Source organism: Limulus polyphemus, unplaced genomic scaffold (assembly GCF_000517525.1).
Source record: "Limulus polyphemus unplaced genomic scaffold, Limulus_polyphemus-2.1.2 Scaffold6142, whole genome shotgun sequence".
Lineage (NCBI taxonomy): Eukaryota > Metazoa > Arthropoda > Merostomata > Xiphosura > Limulidae > Limulus > Limulus polyphemus.
In genome coordinates, this window is record NW_013671752.1 from 29,464 (window position 1) to 39,126 (window position 9,663).

Here is a 9,663-nt window from a genome sequence, read left to right on the forward strand (position 1 = left end):
CACTAATTGTTATATATTAACAAGATGCAGGGATGTTTGTCAGTTGTGTCACCACTAATTGTTATATATTAACAAGATGCAGGGATGTTTGTCAGTTGTGTCACCACTAATTGTTATATATTAACAAAATGGAAGGATGTTTACATCAGTTGTGTCACCATAATTTTTGTATATTAACAAGATGCAGGGATGTTTGTCAGTTGTGTCACCACTAATTGTTATATATTAACAAGATGCAGGGATGTTTATCAGTTGTGTCACCACTAATTGTTAATTAATAAGATGGAGATATATTTGTCACTTGTGTTACCACAAATAGCTTTATATTAACAAAGTAGACAGATGTGTTACCAATAGATACTTTATTTACGTGCTTATGAATTGAAATAAAGTGTTTTAGTGCCATATTAATAACTGTTGTTATAGTGTTGATGTTTATCAGTTGTGTTACTAGTAATTGCTTTTTATGTGCTTATGAAATGAAGTAATGTGTTTTAGTGCCATATTAATAACTGTTGTAATAGTGTTGATGTGTATCAGTTATGTTACTAGTAATTGCTTTTTATGTGCTTATGAAATGGAGTAATGTGTGTTAGTGCCTTATCAATAATTGTTGTTTATGTTTGTCAGGTACATTAACATGCTATAGTATATAAATCTGACACTCTATAAAGCTGGTTGTAAAAATTCTACTGGTATGTATTACAAAAATTATAGATTTTCATGCTTAGACAAATGAGTTATCTTTTAACCTTGTTTTTTTCAAAGCCAGAAACATCATCTAGTGAGATACATTTAATTGAGTTTTAGTTATAACAGCCACAGTTGAAGTTATAGACTTCATTAGTTTTGAATATTATCCATATTTTAATGTATTCCTCCTCATCTTGCAGTGGATGAATGTCAACATGTCATTGCTTGTTGTTAACCAGTAACAGTTGTCGCATGGTTTGAGTAAACAACGCCATTAAGAGTATTCAGTGGGTGGTTAACATTTATCCTGAAGAATTTTCCAAAAGTCACGAGTAGATTTAACAATTTTGCTACAGACTAAAGCAAAAGAATATAGTTAACATTTTATTTCTGACACCACAAGAATCCTTCTATCAACATACAATAACTTTTAAAGAGCAGATTCTATTTATAAGACAATAAAAATGATTAGTAATGTGTATATGATAGCTGTTACCAGACATCACAAGTTTTAAAGTTAGCTTGTGAATATTCCTTCATTTATGTTGAAGTTACCAGTTTCTGAGTTGTTTGTTTCATTGTAAACAATGCCTACAATATTTGGTTTTCAGATTTTTCACCACAGTCAAAATCTTCAAAGATTTGGAAATGTGAGGCATGCACAAGGACATTTTCATTTGCTGCAGGATTAAAGCAACACATGGAGATGCACAATGATTTGACCCATCGCTGTCCATTGTGTCCTCAGACGTTCAAGTGGAAAAACAGCATCTACCAGCACATAAGGATCAAACATAGAACTCCTTCTTCTGATTGAAGTGTGTGTGTGGGTTTAAAAAGACTAGCATAAGTAACCAGTTTTTATTATTGTACTGATTCTTTGTTCATTGTCTTGACGTAAGAAATGGAGCCATGTAGTGCCCCATTATGAAAAACATTATGTGGTAAGATAACTCGTGGAAATTTTTACATTGATCTTTATATAGTGTGTCCAATCACTGTGAGGAATATAATTCCTGTAGCTTAGCTCTGACTAGACTTACATTTGTTTCAGGAGTATTTGCACGGGTTGTTAGAATTTGCTGTACCATCACTTAACCTCTTTGTGGGATAAAGAACATTCTCCACTAATGAATCATCAGTACGGAAGTTATATAGAATTCATTATATATATTTTTTGATTTAACTGTATGTGTAAAAGTTTGTAGCTTGTTATTAGAATAAGCTTTTGGTGTAGCAGGTACCCTGTTACTTAGAAGTGTTCCATTGTATGTGAAAAGGTGTTGGTTGTAATTCATTGTAAGATGAAATTTTGTCCCATAAAGATATCTTGTTCAACAGTTAGATCTATTCTGTGGGTAGTCTTAGTGCGAGTGCAACTTACGGGGCAGAAATATATATATTTACTTTTTTAAATTATTTATTCAAATAGGTGTAGTGTTGGTCTGTCCTAATTTGTGCCAGCTCACTCTGTTATTCAAATAAAAGAGAGAGAGAGAGAGATCTAATTTGGTTGTTTCTGTTTATTAATTCATAAAGTGTCCCAGAGAGATTTTCCATTAACTTGTATCTGTCTGCAAGGGCTTTTGGAGTATCTTTATACTCTGTGTTTCTCTTGAACACAATTTGCTGCAATTAAGAAAACAAAGGAAACGTAAATTTCAGTTTCAGGATTCAGATGAAATATGCCCCCAGTGGCACAGCGGTATGTCTGCGGACTTGCAATTCTAGAAACCGGGTTTCGATACCCGTGGTGGGCAGAGCACAGATAGCCCTTTGTGTAGCTTTGTGCTTAACTTCAAACAAATAGATGAAATACACAAGCAAATATGTAGTTGTTATGCTCTAACAAAAATATTTCTCGAATATGATCTGAAATGTTTGTTTCTGAGAAAAGAAATTATTTTCAACTGAGATAATCTTTAAAGCAAAGTGGGCATAATTCAGCATATTTTTTTCGTTTACATTTCTCTGTAGCTATGTAATTAAAAAAACATCTTTTACTATTATTATTGGTAGTCTTCCAAGTCAAAGTTCAACAATAAATTATAAGGTTAACTTCCCACATTGTACCGCCTACAGAGTACTGCTCAAGTTAATCAGAACCTACACAGTACTGCTCAAGTTAATCAGAACCTACACAGTATAAGCACAAGTCATTCAGGATGTACATGGTATTTGCACAAGTCATTCAGGACGTACATGGTATTTGCACAAGTCATTCAGGATGTACATGGCATTTGCACAAGTCATTCAGGGTCTACACAGTATGAGCACAAAGTTACCCAGGGCATACACAGTATAAGCACAAGTCATCCAGGGCCTACACACTATAAGCACAAAGTCACCCAGGGCCTACACAGTATAAGCACAAGTCATTCAGGGTCTTCATAAATATAAGCACAAGGCATTTGAGCCTATATAGTACAAGCATAAGTGATTCAGTTCGTTATACAAGGGCAAGTCATCACAGAATACAAAGTAAAGTCATTTAGGTTAGTATAAAGGCAATTAATTCAGGTTATCATTCAGAGAACAATGGTAAGTCATTGGAGAATTTACAGAATGCAAGGTTATGTCCAGTACTATAGAGTATAAGCACATGTTACTGAGGGCTTTAGAGTGTACCAGGTCAGATTGTCAAGCTGTACAGGGTTATGAAGGAAAATTAGTGGAGTACAAGAACAAATCAAAAACTGTACTGGACACAAGGACATGTAAACATGGAGAAGATGATAGGACATTAGTGGAGTACAAGAACAAATCAAAAACTGTACTGGGCACAAGGACATGTAAACATGGAGAAGATGATAGGACATTAGTGGAGTACAAGAACAAATCAAAAACTTGTACTGGGCACAAGGACATGTAAACATGGAGAAGATGATAGGACATTAGTGGAGTACAAGAACAAATCAAAAACTTGTACTGGGCACAAGGACATGTAAACATGGAGAAGATGATAGGATATTTTTTTAGAGATTAGAATATATATATTCTGGTGGTGTTTAAGTAACTAGAATAATGCTGATTAATGTAATTTGGATAACGACCGAATTATTCTGATGGGAGTTGAGATTATCAGAGTAGAACCAGACTGGTTAACCACTTGTTAACCGTAACAAAAAGTGGTTTTTGTTAATCTATCGTAGCAGTAATCATGTGGGGTCCATTATATGCTTTTCCATGGGTGAAGATTCTCCGTTTGTAGATGGAAATCCATCACATCCCCTTCCTCAGGCATGCTTACAATGCATGATTTAAATTTAACGTGAAATAAACACGTTTTACATTTTACTGCCAAGACTATCCTAATTTTTAGTGGTCTAAACTTCCAGCTATTTTCATTTATACAAGAAAGGGGTCATAACTGGTTAATTCAGTGATACATTTTTCATGTGCAACTGAGGCTTTAAAAAATTAATTGGGCTTATGTGTAAAAGGTTTAAAAGATTTAATTAGCTTCATGTGATTATTAGGTTGGTCCATCTGGTAACATGAAAAGTTGTGATTTCTGAGTTTCTTTTTTTTTCTCCTACAAAGTCAAGTTAAAATTGTATTCTGAAAGTTGTACAAAATGGATCAGAATGCATCTGAGAAGACGTACAACCCCAGAGCTATTGAGGGCTAAGCCCCAAAAGCCCTGACCAATAGATTTGTTTCAGGCAAAATGATCATTATACACTTTCACTTGTGCTTATCCTCACATTAACATCTACTTAGTGTACACTTTCACTTGTGCTTATCCTCACATTTAACACCTACTTAGTGTACACTTTCACTCGTGCTTATCCTCACATTAACATCTACTTGTGTACACTTTCACTTGTGCTTATCCTCACATTAACATCTACTTAGTGTACACTTTCACTTGTGCTTATCCTCACATTAACATCTACTTAGTGTAAACTTTCACTTGTACTTATCCTCACATTAATATATACTTAGTGTTTAGGCAACAATTAAACTAGGTTTATAGAGTATGTATTAACCAATATACAATAGCAAGATTTACCTTATTTACAGAATGTACTATTTTCGTTTAGTTTGATAATTGACCAGAGGTAAATGATGACAAAGTTAACCATTGGTGTTTATTCTTGCAATAGTTACAAATGAGATTGGCTATCTGTGTGTACACCTACATTAATATAATGAAATTTTCTATTATTGGTCTTTATGACAGGATTCTTAAATGAGGTGAAACTTTGTGTACAGTGTTTCAATTAATTTAATGCTTAGTGTCCATTTGTTCCTTTTTTGTTGTTGTTGGTGATAGAATTCTATTTTGGATGCAATTTTTTATTTAGAAAAATTTCTGGTGAGGTTTGTTTTCAAGAAATTAATTTTTTTATTTTTCTGAGGTCGCTTTTATGAAAATTAAACTAATTTGGTTAAGTCTATTTTAGTGTTTGCAACAAATTTTAAAACTCGGATCCTAAATTTGGCATATGTCTTTCTTACTCTTAAAAAAAATTACATAGGTTAGTATGACTGGATTTTTAATCCAATGACTCACGTTTTTTTTGGCACATTATTGCAAAATTACATTGCATTTTGGGACTGTAGGTGCATAAACAGAGTGGTGGTTCAGTTACACAATTTAATTGGAGTAGCTTACAAGATGGTAGTGGGTGCTGTTGACTAACTGTAGTCTATTAGTTAAAAATTAGGGATGGCTAGAGCATGTAGCCCATGTGTAGTTTTGTGCAAATATCTAAAATAAACAAGAAATGTTATGAAGTATTCAATGAAATGTGAAGTTGAGTTGTTAGGAAAGAAACGGCATGAACTATTTCTTTTATGACAGTCTGCTTGTGAATATATATATATATATAAAGTGGAATATAAATAATGAAACCATAAGAACTGAGAGGCAGATATCGTATTAGAGATTCATAAGGGTTGAGTATGTTCAAATATAAAAATAAGAAAACTCAGATAAAGAAATTCCTAAACAAAGCAGGTGTTAAATTTAATGTATAAAAAAAATATCTGTTAATGGAAAAATTGACTGAGTTGGTAGCTAGAAATCTTATTATTCAATTGTTTTAAAAGTTACAGTTATGGAATATTTAGATCAGCTAAATTATCATGAAATGTTAGAATTTTATTAAATTTCAGAAATGGAAAAATCAATGAAATACAGTTTTTAACTTGATTGATAAAGATTTATAATTCTGACAGCTAAATTTGTCACCCTAGAAATATTTCATTACTAAATCAAACGTAGCCTTGTAAATCACTGTGGGACTCTTTACAAGTCTGTAGAAACATCTGATTAATGTTTCTTGATGTATGTTTACTAAACAATTTTTTTGACATCTAGCCATATGTTACAGTTTAGAGATACAGGTTAAGTTTTCATAATGTCATATGATTTGGTTTTTTAATTCATTGTAAGCTTAACTTGTGATTTTTATGATTCTATGGTTTATTTTTAATGTCTTTTTGTTTTTAGCATATACAATGTACATACAATCTTACAGGTCCATTGAGATGTTGATATTTTATGAATTTTTGTACTATGTATATTTTTTGTTGTAATTGTGTTTATGTCTTAGGGTAGTAAGAAATGTTAATAGGTTTCTTTGTGCCAACTTCATATTATTTTTGTGTTTATATTGATTCAGCTGAATGGTTTGATAATTATAGAACAACATTTTCTAAACTAGAAGTTGTGTCTACAAAATATCCAAATATTTTTCAGCAACTTAAGTTATTGTGGTTGTATATTTGTTATCAGCAATTGAACAATGAATGTAACTTATAATTTAAATTATTTAATGTGACCCATCTTTGAGAGACGTTTGAAGCCAAGTTGGTGTAACTTTACTACTCAGAGACTGGCCATCTGAATTATATGATTTTATTTAAACGCTGTCTTAGATCACATCAAGAACTGATCCACAAAAATTGGAAATAGTTTAAGAGTGGAGAATATAAAATACAGTTTGTTTAATTTAGTTTAAAATGAGAAACAGTTATTAGTTTTCTTCATTTCTAAGTCAACTTATGTAAGTGAATTCATCTAGGTGTTTTCATGAATATTATGTGGTGATTTTAGTATTCATGTGATAGTAGTGTCATTTGTATAACTTTTTTAGTGTCAGTTTTTTTCTTTCGATATGGCTTTTTCTACAGGTTATTGATGATGCACAGTAGACTTGAAAAATGTGTTTGTATAGTTTCAGAATGAAATTAAAGTTATAGAAATCCACTATAATTTATGTGATTTTTTAAAAAACTGTAGCACGTGTATGGTATTGACATTGTTATGGTTAAAAGAAACTGACCAGCACATCAGAAATCCTAGTGAACAAATTTCTTCTGTTTGTGTTTTACTGAGATGTGCCTGTTACTAGTGTGTAATAAATAACTTTATTGTATTTATTGTTGAATGTATTTGTGGGTATTCACATATCACATTGTTGCTGGTGGTAAATATGTTTTCAGAATCTGTGAAACATGTCTGAAATAGGAACGGTTAGTGAAACCATCTATAATAACATTTAAGTTTAAGATTCTGACTATATATTAGTGGTTTATGAACATCGACAACAGAACTGCATTTTATTGAAGTTCTATGGTAGATAGTCTAGAATGCTGTTTGTCTTTGTTTATATTTGAGATTTCACACAGTTAGCAGTACAGGATAACGTTTTCTTTTCACCGATATGGTGCTTAATATTGTCACCATTGCTATTAGTTAAAAGTGGATGCACTAACACTGACAATTTTTTTAGTTATAGGTGATTTGTGTGCCTATAACAAATATATATATGTTTATCAACTTTAATGGTACATTAGCTGTGAAAAATAAACATAACTAGGAATAAAGACTAAGCAGTGGGCATTTAAATATATGTCCAGTGATTTACTTGTAATTCTCAAGATTCACCCTAAATGAGAAAGAGATGTTTCTTTTACAGATGGCAAGATGAGTGGGATCACTAATGTAGAAGAGTTTGTGAAAAGATATTCGTCATGTCTGAAACAGCTGCAGCAGCATATTGTAGGAGTCTCGTCAAACGCTGATAGCGTATGCCCAATCTGTTTTAAAATGTACTCCACAAAGCACAGCATGAAGAGGCATTTATTGATGCACATGCCCTTTAGTCAACGATTTGAGTGCGAAATCTGTCACAAGCTCTTCAACTGGCCTGGAAATCTGAAGACTCACCTACAAACTATACACCACCAGCTGAAGGCCCATGTCCAAACAGGAGCTGGTACAAAAGATTGTGCCACAGGCAGTGCTAAAAGCTAAACATTTGGTTTTGTGTGGAAGATTCAAGCTGTGTTTTAGTAATGCAAACTTTCTTTTTTTTTGTGACAAAAGTCTGTATCATTGAGCAAGGAATTGGTATCATTTTTTCTGCCTGAAGTTACTGTAAAGAATTAATTTATTAGTAAGACATTTGTATAATGTGTTATTTATTTTGTTAACTGGGAAGACTTGAGTACATTCTAGAAGGAAGAAGTTATATCTGCTAAGTTGGCCAGTTTGTGAAAATAGATTCATCACTTCTATCTTTTATTCAATTTGTTTTTCTTGCCAATGGCTTGACAGCTAAAATTGTTTTTTGTTAATGAAAATGTATGTACATATAAGTGGCAGGAGTTTCTCGTATTGTTGTTGTTTAGTGTATAGTATAGCTGTTGTGAACTCTTTAATTTTCATGTTTCACAGTTGTCATTTTTGATTACTAAAAGATGCTTATTTGTAGGAATTCTCAAATGATATGCTGAGATAAGTATTTATATACTTTTTTTAAGTTGTCTTTATGAACCTGATTTTTTATTGTTAACGTGTATAATGTATTTTGTAGTCTGTGCTCGTGTTTAACATTAGTATTAAAAACATTTCTGTGTTTTGAAATGGAAGTGTAGTTGATAATAAGCCACTGACATTATTCAAGTGTTAAGTATTAAAAATGTTGTTCAGAAGATAACTACTACTAACCTTGTTCAATGGATAAGTATAACTAATAGCTGTAACTTGTTTAGGAACACTGTATCTGAGTCTTCCTCTCTGATGGTTGTGTAAACCACATTCGTAGCTAATGTGTATAGCCCTAGTTTTGTTAAGGTTGTTCTTAGTAAGATTGTAAGTGACAGTTTTTAACTGTTGTTTTCATAGTAAAGCTGTCCTGTAAATTGATGCCAACTAGTGTGTGCTATATTTTGACTCATTAAAACTGCTGGGTTATTTAATCTTGTATATGGGTGAGTTTTTGTCTGAAGATACAGGGCTACTAACTTGAAGAATTCAGAAACGTCTCTGTGTGTGTTTATTTTAAACACTACCTTGCACTTTACCTTCAAAGTATACAACATTTTTTAATATGACACATCATCATTTATATATGGCAAAAAATATACACAAGTTCCATAAATTGGATTTTACCAAACTAAAGATTTTGTGTGTGTGTGTGTGTTAGTTACTAATCACTGAAGATTTACTGATTAAATGGGCTAAGTTACTGGTAGAGGTTTAATTGTATTGATAAACAACAAAGAAATACAGTTACAGCATGATAAAATATTAGGTCCTGACAAAGTTGTATGGTGAAAAAACATTGATGGCATAGTTCTTGTTTTCTAAGTGATTTTGCCATTTTCAGATTCTACTGTGTAGTTTTGAAATTAGTGTAATATATTTTATGATTTTATGGCTGTTATATCTTAATTCTGGTTAATTCTTGTCTTGTGGGATTATACTTTTAGTGATTATTCAGTTCATGTTTAATTAGTTGATTGTACAAATTTTGTAGTCAGTTGAGTTTTAATTAATTGATAGTGTGATTAATTCTTGTGGTCGTTTCAGACTTAATTAATAGATAGTCAATTCTTTTTAGGCTTAATTGATATTGCAGTTGCGGTAGTCAGTTCAGGCTTAATTAATTGATAGTTGATTAATTCTTTTAGTCATTAAAGACTTAATTAGCAAATAGTCGATTAATTATT

The 9,663-nt window shown here is 31.9% G+C and overlaps 1 long non-coding RNA gene across 4 annotated transcripts in view; it reads left to right on the top strand.

The window, feature by feature from the left end:
• Window positions 1-9,079, top strand: part of LOC111089409 — a 34,182-nt gene extending 25,103 nt beyond the window's left edge. For 3 of the 4 annotated variants that reach the window (XR_002613706.1, XR_002613704.1, XR_002613703.1), the window contains one exon: window positions 1,305-6,916. This is a non-coding gene — a long non-coding RNA (uncharacterized LOC111089409). Of the gene's footprint in view, window positions 1-1,304; window positions 6,917-7,625 lie in introns of those variants that run through there. The other variant, XR_002613705.1, reaches the window with a different exon arrangement.
• Window positions 9,080-9,663: the final 584 nt, after the last annotated feature.